Here is a 24,549-nt window from a genome sequence, read left to right on the forward strand (position 1 = left end):
TCCAAAGCTTGGCAGGTTTACAAGAAACTCTGAATGTCTATACTTGGTTAAAGGAAGTTGTATTTCATAGGCGGGGGACCTGGAGGATTTGGAAAAACTGGACTATCATGCGACATGGGGAAGCAGATGGCCTTCAGCTCTACACATGTGTGCTTGTTAGGCTGACATCACAAGTGGGATGAGAGAAGATTTAGCCTTCCAGTTTCAGCCCTCTCACACCTGTGAAAATGGGAATCCTTGAAAAGCTCCTTCAAATTACTCAGAGGCTATCCCCGAACTGCAAAACCATACACTTAACTAATTACCAACCACTGCTGCCGTTTAGTTATTGATTTACTTTTCATTGCATATAGAATGCAGAAATCTTAACTGTTAACAGCTAAACAGCCACTCCTGGGGTCAGAAGACAGACCATTACCAACATCCTAGAACGCTCCTGCGTGTCCTCCAAAGTTCTGTCGCTGTAAACTAACGAGTTGAGTTCTAACACCATTGATTATTTTTTTCTGCTCTTGCACTCCATGTAAGTAGAATTGTGCATACATCCTTTGTTGTGTCTGGTTCCTTTTGCTCATCATATTGTCTGTGAGATTCATCCATGTTATTGTGTGGATCAATAGTGTGATCTTTGTATGGTTGCACAGTATTCTGTTGTATGAAGAAACCAATATACTTTTTTCTTTTTTAAATCATTCTCTCATTGAACATTTGGCTAACTTAGAGTCAGCATAGCTTTGTTGAGATTCTAAATTGTTTCCATGTTTGTCCTCTCTCTCTCTGCCCTTCTCTCTCAAACACACACACTCTTATACACAGGATCTTTGCATGACGGAGGAGCCTGGTGGGCTGCAGTCCATGGGGTCGCTAAGAGTCGGACACAACTGAATGACTTCACTTTCACTTTTCACTTTTATGCATTGGGGAAGGAAATGGCAACCCACTCCAGTGTTCTTGCCTGGAGAATCCCAGGGATGGCGGAGCCTGGTGGGCTGCCATTTATAGGGTCGCACAGAGTTGGACACGACTGAAGCGACTTAGCAGCAGCAGCAGCAGCTCTAATTGATAGAGGATCCACTAAACTTTTAAATTTTACTTGGGAAAAAATCCCAAACAGGAAAAAAAGTAAACAAAAGCAAAAATAAATGAGACAAAAATTTATTTTCCTTGATACAAAGTAATCAAATTGCCATGCAGATAGGATTTACATTTTGTCAATTTGAACTTGTCAGCAGGAGAAATTCAGTTTGTCAGCTGCCTACAAATGTGTTGTTTCTCTGAACAGTCAGGTTGTTTGTGGGTAGCATATCCACATTTGTTTTTAGTAAATCTGTGTTCAAAAATTGAGAAAGCTCATGTCAGAAAATCTAGTTTTCAGACATCTCAAAAAGTTAAAACCTCTGATAGACCTGAGCCCCATTCCCACAGGGCAACAACAGGCAGGAATTGAGTATGAGCCCCTGCAATTAGACAAGCGCATGTACCCCTGTCTGCACAGGGCTCACCTCCACCTACTGCTTCTTACACTGCCTGGTCTGTGTAAGTAAGCATGAGAACCCTGCTCCACCATATGAAAGTCGGTCAAATTCATGTCAATTTGTGTCGGTAAAATTCATGTGAATGTCGGTCAAAATCATCCATGCTTCTCTCACTTAGAATACAGGAATTTGGCAATTCCCTGTTGATGAGAGTGTTTTAGAACTAAAACATTCTAAAATTTGTTGCTTTTTTTATGTGTCCAAAAATCTTTCTAAAAGTATTACATACAAACCTGATTAAAAAAAAAAAAAGGCTAAAATAAGAGGGACAGTTCAGAATACATTAAATCTCTGTGTTAAATGCAGAAGAGAGAATGTGTAGAGAATGTGTAGAGAAGCTGACCTTGCTTCTTCTGCCCAGAGAAACTTCATTCAAAATGTCCACCCACAGGCCAGTCTTCTGATCAACATCTATTAGCCATGTGGGAGGGTATTTGACAACGGATGAGAAAAACAGCCCCTCCGACTCACTCGATTAAATACTTCCTGGACCAAAGCCAATTCCACCATGATGGGTGGACTGGGGAGTTACTAACTGCATTTAGTCATTTTCATGGTGCCAGTGATGTTACAGGGGAGATAAAGTGATTTCCTTTTGCAAACTAGACAGTCTGAAGTCTTCTTATGCAAAAATACAAATGTCTCCTGGATACATTTAAAAAATGAAAAAATTTTGCTAGGCTCACTAGGTAGTAAAGGAAATATATGAGCACCCCCACCCACTCTACAAATAAGTGACATAAACTAGAGAATGTATACAGAGAATAAACTAATGAAAAAGACAGGATAGCTCCAGGGAACATGGCAATAACAACACTGATCTGGAGACCAAGCCTTAGGCCCTCTGAATAGCAAAGGCAGGGTGTTTAAGCTTATGAGAAAGAACCTAGAATGGAGCTTTGGAAGAAAGCTCAAGTTGTTACTGCCTTAGAGGAAGCAAAGTAACACTTCCCCCTAGGAAAACACCATTGATTTAAGCCCTGAGGTTTTCTACATGTGAACACCGATGGTGGCTCAGACCGTAAAGAGTCTACCTGCAACGTGGGAGACCGGGGTTCAGTTCCTGGGTTGGGAAGATCCCCTGGAGAAGGAAATGGCATTCAACCCAGTATTCTTGCCTGGAAAACTCCATGGACAGAAGAACTTGGTGGGCTACAGTCCATGGGGTTGCCAAGAGTTGGACATGACTGAGTGACTAACACACACACAATCAACTATTACCACAGAAGGAGAAACATCACCAAAATTAAGTTGACAAAATAACAAGCTGGCTTATGCACCCGATAGGATTAGCAGATACATACAAAACAGGTATATGTAAAGTGTAAAAACAATTAAAAATAGAATAAAGATGAGTATGAGTTGACTGTCAAAAATTTTTTGGTCAATCTATGAACTGATTTAGAGGTGGTAAATTGGTAAGGGACCATGATATTCCATGGGTCATATTTTCCAGAAATTTTCCTGATTTTCCAAACTGTGCATCACCCCATCAGCTGTCCAATTACTTTGTCCCAAAGATTTCCAGCCTCTCACAACCACTGTCAGATCTCTGTGGTTCAAGGCACCCTGACAAGAACTTTAATTTTTCTGCCCATTATTGTAGTTAAGTCTACCTTGCCACTTACAATAAGTATTGCTTACACACTCTGTTATTCTGGGTCCCATTACATAAGAGATATTAGGAAGCTCGACTCCCAGACAGCTGTTCTGTATGTCAACCCAGCCAATAGAAGACAGCCTCCACAGAGCACCCTTCTGCAGAGAATACTTATTGTCTTTGTATAAGGAGTATCCTCTGGGCTGTCTTAGTTAGAAACATAGTCAAGTGACAGGTCCTCAGACAGTACCTAAAACTATCTTCACATTTATTTTAACTTCCTTATTCCATGAGCTATCTGACCCCTTATCAAGATATGGTAAAACTACCATATGATCCAGCAATCTCACTCCTGGGCATATATCTGGAGAAATTCATAACTCATAAAGATACATGAACCCCAGCATTTACTGAAGCGCTATTTACAAGAGCCAAGACATGGAAACAACCTAAATGTACATCAACAGATGAATGGATAAAGAATACACAGTACATATATATGATGGATTATTACTCAGCCATAAAAATAATGGGAAAGACTAGAGGTCTCTTCAAGAAAGTTGGAGATACCAATGGAATATTTCATGCAAAAATGGGCTCAATAAAGGACAGAAATGTCAAGAATGTAACAGAAGCAGAAGATATTAAGAAGAGGTGGCAAGAATACATAGAAGAACTATACAAGAAAGGTCTTAATGAACTGGATAACTATGATGGTGTGGCCACTCACCTAGAGCCAGATACCTTGGAGTGTAAAGTCAAGTGGGCCTTAGGAAACATCACTACAAATAAAACTAGTGGAGGTGATGAAATTCCAGTTGAGCTATTTCAAATCCTAAAAGATGATGCTGTGAAACTGCTGCAGTCAATATGCCAACAAATCTGGAAAACTCAGCAGTGGCCACAGGACTGGGAAAGGTCAGATTTCAGTCCACTTCCAAAGAAGGGCAATGCCAAAGAATGTTCAAATTACAGTACAACTATGTTCATTTCACATGCTAGCAAGGTAATGCTCAAAATCCTTCAAGCTAGGTTTCAGTACATGAACCAAGAACTTCCAGATGTACAGGCTGGATCTAGAAAATGCAGAGGAACCAGAAATTAAATTACTAACATCTGTTGGATCATAGAGAAAGCAAGGGAATTCCGGAAAAGCATTTACTTCTATTTCATTTCCCTGGAAGAGGGAAGGGCTACCCACTCCACTGTTCTGGCCTAGAGAATTCCATGGACTATAGCAGTGGCCATGGGGTTGCAAAGAGTCAGACACAGCTGACTTTCTTTTCACTTCATTTATGTTTCATTGACTACACTAAAGCCTTTGACTGCGTGGATCACAACAAACTGTGAAAAATTCTTAAAGAGATGGGAATACCAGACCACCTTACCTGTCTCCTGTGAAACCTATATGCAGGTCAAGAAGCAATAGTTAAAACCAGACATGGAACAACAGACTGGTTCCAAATCAGGAAAGGAGTATGTCAAGGCTATATACTGTCACTCTGCAATAACTTATATACAGGGTACACCATGTGAAATGCTAGGCTAGATTAATCACAAGCTGGAATCAAGACTGTTGAGAGAAATATCAGCAACCTCAGATATGCAGATGATACCACTCTAATGGAAGAAAGTGAAGAAGAACTAGAGAGTCTTTTGATGAATATGAAAAGGAGAGTAAAAAAGCTGGCTTAAAACTCAAAATTTAAAAAAACTAAGGTCATGGCATCCAGTCCCATCACTTCTTGGTAAGTAGATGGGGAAAAAGCAGGAACAGTGGCAGATGTTATTTTATTTTCCTGTGCTCCAAAATTACTGTGGATGGATGAAATAAAAAATAAATAAAATGATGAGGGGAAAAAAAAGATGGGGTCAAAGAAGCTGTGGAGTTTTCTCCCCATTTGCTATAGGCCATCGGAGCATATAAGCTTCAAAGAACCATCCTAGAAACCATAGGGAACAGCTTCAAGAGTCCTTTGCAAAATTACTAAATCTTGAGTTACTGAGTGCTTCTATATCAAAGAAATCCTCACTGTTTCAGCTCCATGTGGGTTCCATCCTCCCCACTATAAACTCAAAGTTTGCTTTAATGTAGGTTTCCTTGGTTTTGAGGGCATAAATTAGCTAGGCAATTCAATTTATCAATGGGTATGCCAAATCTTCCCAGGGAAAGGATGGTACTTTTCTGTTGACTCTATTCTCTAGTTATCAGCTTGGAGGCAATAAGGAGTAGCAGAGAAAGAACTTAAGTTGAATGAGAATTATCATAGGAGGCTTCAGATGAGGTCCTTGTACAGCCATTGGGTAAAGAAGGTTGTTGTTCTCTGTCAAGGGAGAAGGGATTGCTCCTGTCTTCCAAGATCAGTCCAGTTCAGCTCAGTCATCTCTGACTCTTTGCAAACCCATGGACTTCAGCAATCCAGGCTTCCCTGTCCATCACGAACTCCCAGAGCCTACTTAAACTCATGTCCATCGGACTGGTGATGCCATCCAACCATCTCATCCCTGTTGTCCCCTTCTCCTCCTGCATTCAAACTCTCCCAGCATCAGAGTCTTTTCCAGTGAGATGGTTCTTTGCATCAGGTGGTCAAAGTGTTGTATTATCAGCCTCAGCATCACTCCTTCAGAATATTGAGTACTGATTTCCTTTAGGATTGACAGGTTGGATCTCCTTGCAGCCCAAGGAACTCTTAAGAGTCTCATCCAAAACCACAGTTCAAAAGCTTTAATTCTTTGGTGCTCAACTTTCTTTATAGCCCAACACTCACATACTTACATGACTACTGGAAAAATCATAGCCTTCAGTAGAAGGACCTTTGCTGGTAAAGTAATGTCTCTGCTTTTTAATATGCCATCTAATTTGGTCATAGCTTTTCTTCCAAGGAGCAAGTGTCTTCTAATTTCATGGCTACACTCACCATCTGCAGTGATTCTGGAGCCTCAGAAAATAACAATGAAAAAATCACTGTTTCCATTGGTTCCCCATCTATTTGCCATGAAGTGATGGGACTGCATGTCATGATCTTAGTTTTCTGAATGTTGAGTTTTAAGCCAACTTTTTCACTCTCCTCTTTTACTTTCATCAAGAGGCTCTGTAGATCCTCTTTATTTTCTGCCTTAAGGGGTGGTGTCATCTGCATATCTGAGGTTATTGTTATTTCTTCTGGCAATCTTGATTCCAGCTTGTGCTTCATCCAACCCAGCATTTTCCGTGATGTACTCTGTATATAAGGTAAATAAGGAGAGTGACAATATACAGCCTTGACATACTCCTTTCCTGATTTGGAACCAGTCTGTTTTTCCATGTCCAGTTCTAACTGTTGCTTCTTGATCTGCATAAAGAATTCTCAGATTTCTCAGATTTTTTCTTTTTAGAATAACTAAAGAGCCTCTTGATGAAAAGTGAAAAAGGAGAGTGAAAAAGTTGGCCTAAAACTCAACATTCAGAAAACTAAGATCATGGCATCTGGTCCCATCACTTCATGGCAAGTAGATGGGGAAACAGTGGAAACAGTGATAGACTTTATTTTGGGGGGGGGTGCTCCAAAATTACTGCAGATGGTGACTGCAGCCATGAAATTAAAAGACACTTGCTCCTTGGAAGAAAAGTCATGACCAAACTAGACAGTATATTAAAAAGCAGAGACATTACTTTGCCAAAAAAGGTCCATCTAGTCAAAGCTATGGTTCATTTCCAAGACAAACCATTCAATATCACAGTAATCCAAGTCTATGCCTGACCAGTAATGTTGAAGAAGCTGAATGGTTTTATGAAGACCTGAAAGACCCTCTAGAACTAACACCCAAAAAAGAGATGTCCTTTTCATTATAGGGAACTGGAAAGTAAAAGTAGGAAGTCAAGAAATACCTGGAGTAAAGGGAAAATTTGCCCTTGGAGTAAAGAATGAAGCAGGGCAAAGGCTAATAGAGTTCTGCAAAGAGAATGCACTGGTCATATCACACATCCTCTTCCAACAGCACAAGAGAAGACTCTACACATGGACATCACCAGATAGTCAATACTGAAATCAGATTGATTATATTCTTTGCAGCCAAAGATGGAGAAGCTCTATACAGTTAGCAAAAACAAGCCTGGGAGCTGACTGTGGCTCAGATCATGAAATCCTTATTGCCAAATTCAGACTTAAATTGAAGAAAGTAGGGAAAACCACTAGACCATTCAGGTATGACCTAAATCAAATCTCTTATGACTATACAATGGAGTGACAAATAGATTCAAGGGATTAGATCTGACAGTGTGCCTGAAGAACTACTGATGGAGGTTTGTGACATTGTACAGGAGGCAGTGATCAAGACCATCCCCAAGAAAAATAAATGCAAAAAGTAAAAATGGTTGTCTGAGGAGGCCTTACAAACAGCTGTGAGAAGTAGAGAAGTGAAAGGCAAAGAAGAAAAGGAAAGATATACCCATTTGAATGCAGAGTGCCAAGGAATAACAAGGAGATATAAGAAAACCTTCTTCAGTGATCAATGCAAAGAAATAGAATAAAACAATAGAATGGGAATGACTAGAGACCTTTTCAAGAAAATTAGAGATACCAAGGGAACATTTCATGCAAAGATGGGAACAATAAAGGACAGAAATGGTATGTACCTTACAGAAGCAGAAGATATTAAGAAGAGGTGGAAAGAATACACAGAAGAGCTATACACAAAAGATCTTCATGACCCAGGTAATCACAATGGTGTGATGATTCACCTAGAGCCAGACATCCTGGAATTTGAAGTCAAGTGGGCCTTAGGAAGCATCACTACGAACAAAGCTAGTGGAGGTTATGGAATTCCAGTTGAGCTATTCCAAATCCTAAAAGATAATGCTGTGAAAGTGCTGCACTCAATATGCCAGCAAATTTGGAAAGCTCAGCAGTGGCCAGGACTGGAAAAGATCAGTTCTCATTCCAATCCCAAAGAAAGGCAATGCCAAAGAATGCTCACACTACCGCACAATTGCACTCATCTCACATGCTATCAAAGTAATGCTCAAATTTCTCCAAGCCAGGCTTCAACAGCTCATGAACCATGAACTTCCAGATGTTCAAGCTGGATTTATAAAAGCCAGAGGAACCAGAGATGAAATTGCCAACATCTATTGTATCATCAAAAAAGCAAGAGAGTTCCAGAAAAACATCTACTTCTGCTTTATTGAGTTTGCCAAAGCCTTTGACAGTGTGGATCGCAACAAACTGTGGGAAATTCTTAAAGAGATGGGAATACCAGACCACCTGACCTGCCTCCTTGGGCCACATTCAGTAAATCTTAATCCAATTTTCTGTTGATGGGCAGGGCTTTGACCTGAGGCCAGACTATGGTGGGTGTAATGATGATAATGGTGACCTCCTTCAAAATGTCCCATGCATGCACTACTGTACTCAGTGCCTCAGACCCTGAAGCAGGCCACCACTGACCAACACTCCATCGAAGACTCCTGGACACTCATGCACATGTCTGGATCAGTTTCTTCCAAGATGGCTTAGGGAAATTTAGGAGTCAAGGTTCTCAAGTTCATCCACTCAAATGAACTCATCCCAGATCTCAGCATCCCTATCCAGGCTCTGAATCTTACAAAGTTGTGTATTGAATCTCAAAGTTCCATATAGTTAAAGTTATTGTTTTTCTAATAGATGTGAGAATTGGACCATAAGGAAGGCTGAGCACTGAAGAACTGATGCTTTTGATCTATGGTGCTGGCAAAGACTCTTGAGAGTCTTTTGGACAACAAGGAGATCAAACCAGTCAATCCTAAAGGAAATCAACGCTGAATATTCATTGGAAGGACTAATGCTGAAGCTGAAGCTCCAATACTTTGGGGGCCTGATGCAAAGAATCAACTAATTGGATAAGACCCTGATCTGGGAAAATTGAGGGCAGGAGAAGGAGAGGGCAACATAGGATGAGACAGTTGGGTGGCATCTACTCGATGGACATGAGTTTGAAAAACTCTGGGAGATAGTAAAAGACAGGGAAGCCTGGAATGCCGAAGTCCACTGGGTCACAAAGAGTCAGACACAACTGAGCAACTGAACAACAACATCAAAAAAGTGGTCATCTTATTCTACAATCTGTATAATTATCATTGTATGTTATAGCTATTAGATATCCCAACATTTAACTACCTACCTAAGTCTCATCTTGATTTACTACAGGTGGATGCTTGTATAATGATGACCTCCCATTGAACAAGTGTGAACAAGTGTGATGCTACTATATACCAGGATTAATTTTCACTCCAATTACCACACCAAAAAATTTGTGGTCCCTATTACTTTCAGACAGGTGGGTAATCCAATTCCCAATTCCTATCCACAGGGTATCTTTCTACAACCACTTGCTTTAGCTCAGTTTCCTAGGGACAAGCACTAACAGATAATGCCTTAATTGGAAAATGCAATCCCAAGGTAGAAGAAAATAAATGAAGCAAGGAAGAATAAGAAGCAAGAAAAAGTGCTATGTTACTATCCTACACATTGCATTATGATGAACCACAAAGAAACATAGCCAGGAGTTCAGCAAATGCATCTGCTAAGTGACACGGGAAACCTCTAAGCACGCTGTGCAAGGACACACACCAAGGAATAGGCCACCAGAGAGATGCATGGAGAGGGACTTTATCTGCCTTGCTCCTTCTCTCTCCCACCAGAGCAAGCTGCTAAGGATATAGGTCAATGTTTTTCAGTCAGGTACAATTTTACCCCCCAGGTAACACAAATAGAGATATTTCATATCGAGAGATCCTATGCTTATTATTGTCACAATTGGGAGAAGCTACTGGCATCACGTGAGTAGAGGCCAAGAATAACTTTAAACATACTACAATGCACAGGACAGTCCCCCACAATAAGAATTATTCAGCCCTAACATCATTAATGCTACCGTGACAAAACCTGTTTCAGATAATGGGAAAGCTGAAAGAAAATGAAGAGGTGCCTAAGGTGTGTCTAACAAAACAACCAACAGGAAAAAGACAGATGTGGAAGACATTTCACAAAAAAGAAACACCAATGGAGAACAAAATACGAACAAACTGGAACCTCTTTAGTAAACAGGGAACTCAAATCATGGTAAGACACCATTTCTCACTCAACTGAGTGGCAAAAATTAAGATCTTGAGAACACAGAGCATGGGGAGACTGGGTCTCTAGAGGAATTCTCATTTTTCTATTGTGCTGGTCAGGAGTGGAAATTGCTACTGTCTCTTTGGGAAAGAGTTTAGTCTCATGTTGTAAAGTTGAACAAGTGCATATTTAAAGTAAACACTCATACCAGTTTGCCCGAGACTGTCCTAGTTTTAATGCTGGAAATCCTGTATCTTAGGAAATTCTGAAGTTCCAAGTAAACTGGAATAATTGGCCACCTGTATATCCTAGCAATCTGTTCCAATGTATGTAACCCTAAACAACTCTTTCACAAGCACCAGGAGATATATAAAAAATAATTATAATATCATTTTCATAACAGCAGAAAATAGACATAATGGTAGAGTCCATGTACAAGAGAATAAATGGTGAGATATTCAGGCAATGTAATATTTTCTAGCTGTGAAAATGAACTACAGTTACATGTAACAATAGATGAATTTTAGAAACAACCATTTGATAAAATGAGTAAATCTGTTGACTCTGAGTATGAGATAATTACAAAACTCAAAAGGAAGCAAAAACAGGGCTTCCCGGGTGGCTCAGTGATAAAGAACTTGCCTGCCGATGCAGGAGACACGGTTTCGACCCTGGTTTGGGAAGACTCCACATGTTGCGGAGGAACTAAACCCATGCACCACAACAACTGAGCCTGTGCTCTGGAGCCTGGGAATTGCGACTACTGAGCCCACAGCCCACACCTGCTGAAGCCTGCATGCCCTAGAGCCCAGGGTCCACAAAAAGAGAAGATACTGGAGTGAGAAGCCATGTACCATAGCCACAGAAGAGCCCCCACTCACGGTAACTAGAGAAAAGCTCAAGCAGCAACGAAGACCCAGCATCACCAAAGATAGATGAATGTTTTTTTTCAAAAAAAGGAAACAATAATCAAATATTTCATATAGATATATTCATGTTTGGTCCAATTTCTTTTTAAGCAAGAACATGGTGAATGTTAGACAAATTTAAGATAGTATCCCTGGAGGGGAGGGGAAAAGAGGAAATGGAATGGAAGGCTCCCTTCTCCCCAAAGAAAATTAATTAAACTCATCAATTATTACATCCCCAGAAAGTGTTCACTGGATTTTGTATCTTTGCTGTCAACTTTAATGGTGTTATTTATTTCTTTTTTGGCTATGCTATTTTGTTTATTTTACCTATTTTTTTTTTAAACCCTTCTTTATCTCACGTTTTAGAAATAGATTGGGAAAGAAGAACGAATGACATACAGTCCCTGAGCTAACAAGGGTGGGTGGGTATTTTGGCCCGGCCTGCCATTCACGGGTCTTGCCAGCATGTATTTCCAGTCAAGTTCTCATTCTGCTTCCAAGGAGCTGGGGATCCTAATGTCAGCCTGTTAAGTCTCATGCTAGAATTGGCTGTACCTGGTCACTTGGGAAGCACCATACTTAAAACACAGGCCCCAGAGAGCAGTAAAAGCTCAGGAAAACTGCAGAATAGGGCTGCTGTTTAATTTACACAGTTTAGTCTCAGAGTGAAGAAATCCATGAATGGAAAATTACCATTTCACACACACATCCCAATGGAAACATGCAGGCACAGATCTCCCTATAAATATGTTCCTAGTCTGCCCCAGAAACTTGATCTTAGAGGGTTTAGAGCATCGGAAGTTTGATTTTGGGACCATAATCCAAAAATTCTTTATTTCTACAAAAACCCATTCAGTGTGCTTAGCACACTTACAGAAGTTGTACCACAGAAAGAGAGTCTATCACGTTAGTCTGCATCATTGCATTACCTCCCTGAAACCACAAACACCGTCACACACTGAAAATTTCTTATGTTCAGGCCCACTCCAAACCTCACCTTTTTCTCCAAGCACCCATCACAGTATTTTCTTCCTTCTTTCCTCCCTCCCTCCCTCTCTCTCTTTGAAATAAACACAAATACTATTATTCTGCCTGCAAGTTAACTTTTGTCTTCCTGAATTCTGGTACGTTTTTGTGTGTTTCTAGTCTTTAATCTTGATCCCTTTGGTGCGTGATGCTCAGCCCTTCCCTTCCCTGCACCCCTGATGCCTTCACTTCCAAATTATCTGACAGCATCATGGGACACCTTTTCTGTGTGTCTCTGAACACATTCTACTGTCCTTGCCTTAAATATGCTTCTTCTTTATTTTTCTGAGGAACAACTACTCACCTTGTATGATTTTTAAAAATTATTTTATTTTTATTTTTGGCAGAGTGACATGTGGGAGTCCAGTTCCCCACCCAGGGATCAACCCCCCAGCCCCCTTCCCCTGCATTGCAAGTGTGGAGTCTTAACCACTGGACCACCAGGGAAGCCCCACCTTGTACATTTTAATCAAGATGTTTCTCTTCTTGGTAAATTGCAATGTCCCTTCCTGTGTATGTCTTTGAAACTCTTCTTACCAAAATCCCTCAAGTTTGGACTATTTCTGCAGCCCTTAAATTTGGACTGGCTGTGTGATTTGCTTTGGCCTACAAAGCAGAGGTGACATCTGAGTCTAGGCCGCAAAAAACCATTCACACTCTTAAACTTTCCTCAGCCCATGAGGGTGGGCCTGGACTAGTCTGCTGGAGAGCTGAGTTTCCCAATCAGTTACCAGATATGCACCTCAGACTGTTTGAAAGGCACCTGAAGCCACCTCAGACTATCGAAACCCCGGCCCACCTGTCAGCTGATTGCAGGCAAACCAATAAACCAAGCCCAGGTCAGAACTCAGGTCACAGAAACTTATGAGCAATAACACATGCTTATTGTCTCAAGCTACTAAGTTTTGGGCTTATTCGTTATGCAGCAACAATGGATGTTCTTTCCTGATCTAATAGCTGCAACATACTTCTACCATAGCCCCTTATATCACTACATAGCTTCTTGTGTTTCTCTTCCACAAATGTTCAAGCTATTTAAAAACGGGACAAATTTTTATTTTGCACCACAAAACCTAATAGCACCTGCCAATTTTTCAATAAATGAGTGTCAGAAAAATATCAATGATAATTAGCTAATTAAGGATTATAATGATGGCCAAAGGATGGCTTTGGAGGTAGACAAATCAGAATTTGAATTGTAATTCAGTTTTCTATATGTGTTACTCCACAGATTTTGGCTAACCTCAGACAACTTTATCTGCCCATGTATAAACTGAAACTAGAATTATATATATGCCACAGGATTGTGGTTATAAGGTATATATTCCCTTTGCCTCCAACCTGGGGCAGAGCATTGTTGTTGTTCAGTCACTCAGTCATGTCCAACTCTTTGTGACCCCATGGACTGCAGCATACCAGGCTTCCCTGTCCTTCACTATCTCCTGGAGTTTATTCAAACTCAGGTCCATTGAGTTGGTGATGCCATCCAACCATCTCATCCTCTGTAGCCCCTTCTCTCCCTGCCCTCAATCTTTCCCAGCATCAGGGTCTTATCTAATGAGTCAGTTCTTGGCATCAGGTGGCCAAAGCATTGGAGCTTCGGCTTCAGCATCAGTCCTTCCAGTGAATATTCAGGGTTGATTTCCTTTAGGATTGATCTCCTTGCTGTCCAAGGGAGTCTCAAGGATCTTTAGCAGCACAGTTCAAAAGCATCAGTTTTTCAGTGCTCAGCCTTTTTTACAGTCCAACACTCAAAACCATACATGACCACTGGAAAAACTAGAGCTTTAACTATATGGACTTTCATTAGCAAAGTGATGTCTCTGCTTTTTAATATGCTGTCTAGGTTTGTCATAGCTTTTCTTCCAAGGAGCAAGCGTCTTTTAATTTTGTGACCACAGTCACTATCTACAGTAATTTTGGAGCCCAAGAAAAGAAAGTCTGTCACTGTTTCCACTTTTTCCCCATCTATGTGCCATGAAGTGATGGGACTGGATGCCATGATCTTAGTTTGGCATGGGACAGGGTGAGTGGTCAACAAATGAAAATAAAGGCATAAAATGTATGTAAAGGACCTTCCTGTGGTCCAGTGGTTAGGACTCTGCCTGCCAATGCAGGGGACACAGGTTTGATCTCTAGTACTGTAAGATTCCACATTATGTGGGGCAACTAAGTCCGTGCATCACAACCTCTGAGCCCACATGCCTCAAGCCCGTGCTGGGCAATAAGAGAAGCCACCATAATGAGAAGCCCATGGTGAAGAGTAGCTCCAGCTTACCACAACTAGAGAAAGCTTGTATGAAGGAATGAAGACCTAGCACAGCCAAATACATTTTTTAAATGTATGAAAAATAATAAAAAATTAAAATGTACAAAAAGCATTTAGTATAGTACACAGCTTGCTGCTGCTGCTGCTAAGTCTCTTCAGTCGTGTCCAACTCTGTGCGACCCCACAGATGGCAGCCTACCAGGCTCCCCCGTCCCTGGGATTCTCCAGGCAAGATCACTGGAGTGGGTTGCCATTTCCTTCTCCAATGCATGAAAGTGAAAAGTGAAAGTGAAGTCGCTTAGTTGTGTTATGACTCTTTGCGGCCCCATGGACTGCAGCCTACCAGGCTCCTCCATCCATAGGGTTTTCCAGGCAAGGGCACTGGAGTGGGGTGCCATCACCTTCTCTGGTACATAGCTTACAGATACTCAAAAAATATAATTAATTAATGTGACCTATGGTCTATTAATGTGATCATGATCATCATCATTGCTGTCACTTCTCACCGGAGAACTACAGGTGCTCCATCCATAATTCCTTGGCATCATCACCTCTGTACATGCTGACCCGATGGTAGCTTCCAATGGCAAACACCTGGGACTCTCTCACTCCCATATGTAACACCCCTCACTCCCACCCAGAGGAGCAGCCCTCAACCAAGGCAGATGGGAGAATGTGGCTATGTCCCCCAGTTTCCCTTCCCTTGGTTAGGATAAATCTAAGGTATGTTTTCTACTATATCTAGAACTGCCAAATGAGGCTGTGCACCTTGTCACAGCAGTGATAAAATACATTTCCTGTCTTTCTTCTCTTCCCTACTCTACGACAAAGATATATACTAGCATCATCCCCACATATACACCAGTAGCTATAGAATCGCCATCTGATTCTAGGGAAATCAACCTAAAATAATACTACTCTTAGGTTTATTTTACCCTTATTGCTTCAGAATCTAATTGCTTCTCCCAGTAATTCTGACTTCCATTTAAGGCCTAGCCTTTTAATGATCTCTCCAGCTAATCAAAGAGTTGTATCCAGCCCACTGATGACAAAACCAAGCACAGAATGTGGTGTGCCATCTTTTGTCTTCTTGGATGCTCTCATCATGGCTCACTTCTCTGAGTATATGAGGACAAAGTGAAATTGTAGTTGATCTTGGGTAGCTCTGTGCTCCTCCTGATGGACATCTGAAACCCTGGCATTGACTCTTAGTCAAGACAGAGGTGAAACATACTAGCTTAGTGATTTGTACTATGCTGTTAAGAGTAAAAACCTACCCTAGGTATCCTGGACCAGCTTGTCCATGGTGTTCACTAAAATGTATGAATGTGAAAGTGAAAGTCACTCAATCACGTTAGACTCTTTGCAACCCCACAGACTATGTAGTCCATGGAATTCTCCGGGCCAGAAATCTGGAATGGGTAGCCTTTCCCTTCTCCAGGGGATCTTCCCAATCCAGAGTTGAACCTGGGATCAACCCGCATTGCAGGTGGATTCTTCAGCTGAGCCACAAGGGAAGACCAGGAATACTGGAGTAGCTTATCCCTTCTCCAGCAGATCTGCCCAATCCAGGAATCGAAATAGGGTCTCCTGCATTGCAGGTGGATTCATTACCAACTGAGCTATCAGGGAAAGACAAAAATGTATGGATTGATGGTTTGTACTTGTTTATCTGTATGCAAAACTGCTTTTGTGGAATATAAAATACCCCTCAGTAAGTTTGAGCTTTGGCTCCTTTGAGACACATGTATTTTGGTAGTTCATGATCAGAAGACAAAGTATATCCTGTATGGTGGAATGGGGACTGTACCTGGAAGTCTCAGTCCTTAGAGATGTTTTCTGAGCTTGCATTCACCTGCTGGACCCTATCCTGTGCCTTTGTGTGTGTACTTGGAGGAATCTTTACAATTATCTGATGCTATATAACCATATAGTTATACTATATATACTATATAGTATAGTAGAAGGCAATGGCACCCCACTCCAGTACTCTTGCCTGGAAAATCCCATGGATGGAGGAGCCTGGAAGGCTGCAGTCCATGGGGTTGCTGAGGGTCGAACATGACCAAGCGACTTCATTTTCACTTTTCACTTTCATGCATTGGAGAAGGAAATGGCAACCCACTCCAGTGTTCTTGCCTGGAGAATCCCAGGGATAGGGAAGCCTGGTGGGCTGCCATCTATGGGGTCACACAGAGTCGGACACGACTGAAGTGACTTAGCAATAGCAATAGTATACTATACTATACATAACACTATATATAACTATATCTGACATTATATAACTGCTGCACTGAGGCTCTCTTATGACAATTGCAGCCTTTTGATAGCAGTCTGGTATGGAGGAAGGAAAGGACTATAGCAAGCAAATTTAGAACTATTTCAGAAAGATACGAGTCTTAGAAAGCAGGGCCTAGTGTTTTGCTGAGTTTTGTTGTTCAACTGAGTTTTCATGAAAACCCCTCCTAACATAGACTTGAGGTTGGTCCAAGCTCCAACAGTGGCTGTGGGCTTCTTGAAATCTTGGACCCCATGCCAAGGTCACTGCATAATTCTTTGTCCTCCCACCACCACCTGTGAGCTCTGCCCAATGGATACATACTCCAATATAGAAGCCCTGTCTTTGGAGAGCATCAGTTTCTCTGGTAAGCATTGGTTGATCTACATACCGCTGTCTATTTTTTTTTAATTGAAGTACAATTACAACATTTCAGGTATAAAGCAAAATGATTTAGTTATATACACATACATATATATGCATATATGAGTGTGAAAGTGTTAGTCATTCAGTTGTATCCAATTCTTTGCGACCCCATGGACTGTAGCTTGCCAGGCTCCTTTACTCTCTGAGCCACCAGGAAAGTGCCTATGTACGTATTTTGAAAGTGCATAAGTATATATTCTTTTTCAAATTCTTTTCCATTATAGGTTATTACAAGATAGTGAATACAGTTTCCTGTGCTATATAGTAGGTCTCATTGTTTACCTTCTTTATATATAGTATTTTTTCTGTTAATCTCAAGCTCCTAATTTATCCCTCTCTTTCTCTCTCCTCCCTTTGTTAATCTTAAGTTTCTTTTCTGTGAGTTTGATTCTGTATTTTAAAAAAGTTCACTTTTATTATATTTTTGCATTTCATATTAAGTGATATCATATGACATTTACTGCCCGAGTTACTTTTTATGGATAACTAACATTCCACTGTGTGTATGTACCACATATATAGTTCTCTGTGCTATACAGCAGGACCTTGCGGTTTATCCCTTCTACTTATAATAGCTTATATCTGACACCTCCAACCTCCCACCCTGTCCCTCCCGCTTGGCAACCACCAGTCTGTTCTCTATCTCTATGATTCTGTTTCTGTTTCATAGATAGGTTCATTTGTCTCATATTTTAGATTCCACATATAAGAGATATCATATGATATTTGCCTTTCCTTTTCTGACTTATTTCACTTAGTATGATAATCTCTAGGGCCATCCATGTTGTTGTAAATGGTATCATTTCATTCTTTTTTAAGGCTGAATAATATACCATTGATAATACATATATATAAATGATATAGTCCATTGATATATATATTTGATATTTATGATATATCAATGATATTCCACTATATATGTATATATATATATATATATGATATTTAATGATAAGAGCTGTTCATATATGTTGGAAACAATTCCTTACATATTCCCATCTTTTTAAAACATCAATTTTAAGTAGTATTTTCATTTTCTCTTTAACGCTCCACCTAGGAATAATCCATAGGAAAGTTTTAGTCTTTAAGTTATGCTTCACTAAGCTAAGCCATTGGTCCTTTAAAAAACTCATTTCTTATCCAGAAAGGTACCCTTAATATGCACTATCTCTCTGTGACTCAAGTAACACTGTTCTCAGAAGTTAGGAACCGTGCAGGAATGAAGGGAATTGTTATAAAAGCATCTGGAAGGCTCAAGTCTCCAAGTGTTGCTTTGAACATGAGATTTCAGGGCAGATTCTTTTCTTCTCACAGTGTGACATCAAGCTCCTCTAAATTTCAGAAGCCACAAATATATACATCATAGACTGAAACAGCAAAATAAATTACCATTTATGTTATGGTAACCACCATAAACCAGCAAAATAACCACCATTATATACCAATGGTTATAAATCACCACTCTCAAGGGACTCTTGAGAGTCCCTTTAACAGCAAGGAGATCAAACCAGTCCATCTGAAAGGAAATCAGTCCTGAATATTCATTGGAAGGATTGATGCTGAAGCTGAAACTCCATTACTTTGGTCACCTGATGCGAAGAACTGACTCATTAGAAAAACCCTGATGCTGGGAAAGGTTGAAGGCAGGAGGAGAAGGGAGAGACAGAGGATGAGATGGTTAGATGGCATCACTGACTCAATGGACATGAGTTTGAGCAAGCTGTGGGAGCTGGTGATGGACAGGGAGGCCTGGCGAGCTGCAGTCCATGAGGTGGCTAAGAGTCAAACATGACTGAGTGACTGAACTGAACTAAACTGACTGTACATTAAAACTCAAATAGCAGCATACCTTACATATGACAATTAGAATTATGTTTGGGAATTCACAAAGGACATTGGTGATCATTTAGTTTAAATTGGCAGAAGGACATCCAAAACCTATTTTAAATCCATCTGTTCTCAGTGCCAGGTCTCTAAGCCAACTCATCATGCTCACTTGCCTAGGGGACAGTGTCCTATTTTCCATAATGACTGAGCCCCATCCCTACCTAAATAACAGTCTTTTACAAATATAACACAAACTTACTTCTTTACTATTAACCCTCCAAACGTTTCTGTCTTTGCTGGAGTAAAGTCAAGACAGTTGTCCATGTCTAAAGACTCTGCAACTTGCTCTCTATATCATGCTTCTCCAAATACCCTCTTGAACATCTGGATTCTGGTTCATAGCACATGTAAGATCCTATCTTCAAGCTTTTACCCTATGGGCTCTTTTCCATCACTCAGAATTCTCTTGAGTGGTCTTCTCTTTATACTGAAACAGAAGTTGCCCTTTATTTATTCTTTACCTCATTAACCTGTTTATCATGTTCATAAACATAAATGGCTGCCAGCCTCTTTTGCATTTATTGACAATCACTCCTTGGTATCTGGGGACAATTGGTTTTAGGACCCTTGTGGATACCAAAATCCATGGCTGCTCAAGTCTCTTGCATAAAATGACATAGGAAAGTCAGCCCTCTGTATTCATGGATCCCCCATCCAAAGGTTTAACAAGGATGCTGAACATGAGGATAGGGAGGTCCAACTCTACTTACCTCCTCCCACTAGAATGTCAGCTCTTTCAAAGCTGTCCCCCTGCCTTTTTTGTGTACTATCATATCCCTAAGTGCCTAGAACAATGTGCAGACATGTAGAAGTCACTCAGTAAATATATACTGAATAAAAAGGTACTTTTTTATTTTCTTACCACTGCATGATTTAAAATTTTAAAAGGAAAAAAAGTAACATAATTTATTACCCTACCTTTTTTATGATGGCTGTGGATGAATCAGACTCCAGAGGAGTGTGGCTATTTCTGTTCTGCAACTTTTTGTTGGTGCTCTTCACTGCTCTTCATTTTTCTTCAGTGTTCATTTTGGCAAGAGGTGGGAACATTTTGCCATAGTGTATTTCTGCAACAACATGGTAACAACATGAGTCAGAACCCCACCAACATTATGCTTTGTTTAAAAATAAACATAAAACCTCATTTACTTCACGCTCTCCTCCATGCTGTACATCCCCTCTTTACTGTTTCAACACTTTTCCTCAATATGCAGCTACAGACCTGATGTTACTACCTGGACACCCCTAGGCAATGTCAGGTTCCCTTAGCACTGCCTGCACCAGTCACAGCACTTCCTCTAATCATTCCACTGTGAGTCCATCTCTCCCACTGATGGTGAGCCCCCTCTGGGGATAGGAGCTACACCTTTGGCCTGTGAATCCTTAGTCTCACTCACTCTCTAGTAATTATACAAGTTGAATACAGCTGATTCTCATTATTTGTAGTAGTTATGTTCTATAGAGTTGCCTGTGATACTGAATGAGTGATGCTGAACCATTGGACTGAGAGGAAATACACGATTAGGTTTATGTTCATCTTTGGCCTCAACACTTGTACCACTCACTCAATACACAACCTTGTTGTATGGTTTTGTGTTAATTTCCACGTAAAGACACCTTATTTAATTGTTGTTGTTGTTCAGTTGCTCAGTCATGTCCGAGTCTTTGAGACCTCATGAACTGCAGCACCCCAGACTTCCCTGTCCTTCGCTATCTTCCAGAGTTTGCTCAACTTATGTTCATTGAGTTTGTGATGCCATCCAACCGTCTCATCCTCTGTTGCCCCCTTCTCCCCCTGCCTTCAATCTTTCCAGCATGAAGGTCTACATCAATAAGTTGGCTCTTTGCATCAGTTGATCAAAATATTGGAGTTTCAGCCTCAGTCCTTCCAGTGAATATTTAGGATTGATTTCCTTTAGGATTGACAGGTTTGATCTCCCTTGCAGTCAAAGGGACTCGCAAGAATCTTCTCCAGCAGCACAATTGGAAAGTAGCAATTCCTCGGCATTCAGCCTTCTTTACAGTCGAACACTTATATCCATATATCATGACTATTGGAAAAACCATAGCCTTGGCTATATAAACTTTTGTCAGCAAAGTGATGTTTCTGCTTTTTAATATGCTCTCTACGTTTGTCATAGCTTTTCTTCCAAGGAGCAAGAGTCTTGTTATTTCAAGCCTGCAGTCACTGTCTGCAATGATTTTGGAGCCCAAGAATATAAAGTCTGCCACTGTTGCCATTGTTATTCCACATATTTGCCATGAAGGGATGGGACCGGATACAATGATCTTAGTTTTCTGAATGTTGAGTTTTAAGCCAGATTTTTCACTCTCTTTCACCTTCACCAAGAGACTCTTTAGTTCCTCTTTGCTTTCTGCAATGAAGGTGGTGTCATCTGCATATCTGAGGTTATTGATGTTTCTCCTGGCAATATTGATTACAGCTTGTGCTTCATCCAGCCCAGCATTTCACATGATGTACTCTGCATATAAGTTAAATAAGCTGGGTGACAATATTCAGTCTTGATGTACTCCTTTTCCAGTTCTGAACCAGTCCGTTGTTACTAACTGTTGCTTCTTGACCTGCATACAGCTTTCTTAAGAGGCAGGTAAGGTAGTCTGTTTTCCCATTTCTTTAAGAATTTCCCACAGTTTGCTGTGATCCACACAGTCAAAAGTTTTAGTGTAGTTAATGAAGCAGAAATAGATGTTTTTCTGGAACTCTCTTGCCTTTTCCATGATCCAATAGATATTAGCAATTTGATCTCTGGTTCCTCTGCCTTTTCTATATCCAGCTTGTACATCTGGAAATTCTCAGTTCACATACCATTGAAGTCTAGCTTGGAGAATTTTGAGCATTACTTTGTTAGCATATAAAATGCGTGCAATTGTCTGGTAGTTTTAACATTCTTTGACATTGCCTTTCTTTGGGATTGGAATGAAAACTGACCTTTTCCAGTCCTGTGGCCACTGCTGAGCTTTCCAAATTTGCTGGCATATTGAGTGCAGCACTTTTATAGCATCATCTTTTAGGATCTGAAATAGCTCAGCTGGAACTCCACCACATCCACTAGCTTTGTTTGTAATGATGCTTCCTAAAGTCCACTTGACTTTGGACTCCAGGATGTCTGGCTCTAGGTGAGTGTTCACACCATTGTGGTTATCTGGGTCATTAAGATCTTTTCTATATAGTTCTGTGTATTCTGGCCACTTCTCAGTATCTTCTGCTTCTGTTAGGTCCATACTATTTCTGTCCTTTACTGTGCCCATCTTTGCATGAAATGTTCCCTTGGTATCTCTAATTTTCCTGAAGAGCTCTCTAGTCTCTCCCAATCTATTGTCTTCCTCTATTTCTTTGCACTGTTCACTTAGGAAGGCTTTCTTATCACTCCTTGCTATTCTTTGGAACTCTGCATTCAGGTGGATATAATTTTTTTTTTTCCTTGCCTTTGACTTCTCTTTTCTCAGCTATTTCCTCCTCAGACAACCATTTTGCCTTTTTGCATTTCTTTTCTTGGGGATGTTTTGATCACTGCCTCCTGTACGATGTCACAAACCTCCATCCATAATTCTTCAGGCACTGTCTGTCAAATCTAATACCTTGAATTTATTTGTCACTTCCATTGTATAATCATAAAGGATTTGGTTTAGGTCATACCTGAATGGCCTAGTGGTTTTCCATACGTTCTTCAGTTGAAGTTTGAATTTTGCAATAAGGAGTTCATGATCTGAGCCACAGTCAGCTCCTGGTCTTGTTTTTGCTGACTGTATAGAGCTATTCCATCTTTGGCTGCAGAGAAGATAATCTGATTTCAGTATTGACCATCCGGTGTTGTCCATGAGTAGAATCATCTTTTGTGTTGTTGCAAGAGGGTGAATGCTATGACCAGTGTGTTCTCTTGGCAAAACTCTGTTAGCCTTTGCCCTGCTTCATTTTGTACACCAAGGCCAAACTTGCCTGTTACTCCAGGTATCTTTCGTCTTTCTAATTTTGCATTCCATTCCCCTATAATGAAAAGGACGTCTTTTTTTTTTTTCCTTTGGTGTTAGTTCTAGAAGGTCTTGTAGGTGTAGAATTCAAGACTTTGTAGACCTACAAGACCTTATTTAATATCTGTTTATTCATTGAAAGTCAACTCACAGCCAAGAGTACTGTAACTCATGCTTGAGCCAAGCTTATTCAAGACACGTAGATACTCGATAAGATACATCACAGCCTCCCAGCATTTAGGAACACTAGACGACACTTTAGCACTATGCTCTGGTGGATGGCTGGTGGACATTTCCAACAGCAAAATCACCAAGAAAAAGCACAGAAATACAAAAACATAAGAAGGTGGCTTGAAAATACAAAATCCATTAATAATGAGGATTGGATGAATACACACTGGTGAATTATATGCACTGCCATTGAAATGAGCAAAAATTAAATACTACTGATAGCATGTAAAGAGACAAATAAAGATTTCATATACCTCATGAACAATTAGGAACTGAAGGCTGTTATTCTCGCCTATCCTAATAAAAGGAAAAAATCCAGATATCACCCAATTTCAGACAAGCCCAAAGAAAACTTCTTTAAAAATAATTATAGGTTGAGAGTCTACATAATCGATTAGGCATAACCCAAAGTGCTCTCCAAAAGATGGCTCCATTTTTCTCCTGAGATTATAAGAAATACCTGCTGTTATTTCATTATATGCATTAGTTAATTGTAGATTCACAACGTGATATTTCCCAGACATTTTTTTTTATAACAATGCCAATACTTTGTGACATAAACAGCAAAGATTTCCGCTGGTCAGGTCCTCCTGTCTGCTCTCAGCTGGTGTTCTGCATGCACTTCTGTGTCTGCAGGTGTATTCCTGATATATCCGTGGAGAGAGATGTACTCCATGTCCACCTACTTTCTAATGCATTTGAAGGACATTTAAGACTTCCTTAAGAATACAGATTTTATGTTTTAAGGCTGCTGCAAAATTTTTCCAATTAAGTTTACTTCTCAAAATTTTAAACTGGTTAAATTTAACCCTGATTTAATTGTAGTTCATAGGAAGTAATTTCTTAGTAAAATCTCCATTGCAAAAGCATGCCCTATGTCTTAAACTACCATTCCTTCAATCAGTAGGATTTGCAGAAAGTGACGTTTTGTGTAGAAACAGGATGATTCTGAAAGCTCAGTTCCAATGTGTTCAAAGTCCGATAAAATATAGGTAGACACAGCTTCCTCTTAAAGTCTTGTGAGACTCTCTTCATATATTTCAGAGTATCAGAAGGAGTCATTTTGTCAGGAAATGTAATTTCAGGATTGATACAACCATATGGGGGGAGAGAACAAAATGGCGGAGGAGTAGGTGGACATGGAGTACATCTCTCTCCACAGGTATATCAGGAATACACCTGCAGACACAGAAGTGCATGCAGAACACCAGCTGAGAGCAGACAGGAGGACCTGACCAGTGGAAAAGAATATATAGAACCACGCAAAACTTGGTAGGATGAAGGAACTAGCGGGAAAAACAGGACTGTTAGTAGGACTGGACC

At 40.4% G+C, this 24,549-nt stretch overlaps 1 protein-coding gene across 2 annotated transcripts in view; it reads right to left on the reverse strand.

Annotated features, from left to right (window-relative positions):
• PAK5 (p21 (RAC1) activated kinase 5) overlaps positions 1-24,549 on the reverse strand; it is a 429,499-nt gene that overhangs the window by 209,468 nt on the left and 195,482 nt on the right. The window contains exons 2-3 of one of the 2 annotated variants that reach the window (XM_055543381.1): positions 22,664-22,795; positions 19,924-20,072 (exon numbers count right to left, since the gene is read on the reverse strand). The gene's annotated coding sequence lies outside the window, so the exon portion shown is untranslated. The remainder of the gene's footprint in view (positions 1-19,923; positions 20,073-22,663; positions 22,796-24,549) is intronic. The other variant, XM_055543380.1, reaches the window with a different exon arrangement.

This window comes from Bubalus kerabau, chromosome 13, assembly GCF_029407905.1.
Source record: "Bubalus kerabau isolate K-KA32 ecotype Philippines breed swamp buffalo chromosome 13, PCC_UOA_SB_1v2, whole genome shotgun sequence".
In the NCBI taxonomy this organism is placed as follows: Eukaryota; Metazoa; Chordata; class Mammalia; order Artiodactyla; family Bovidae; genus Bubalus; species Bubalus kerabau.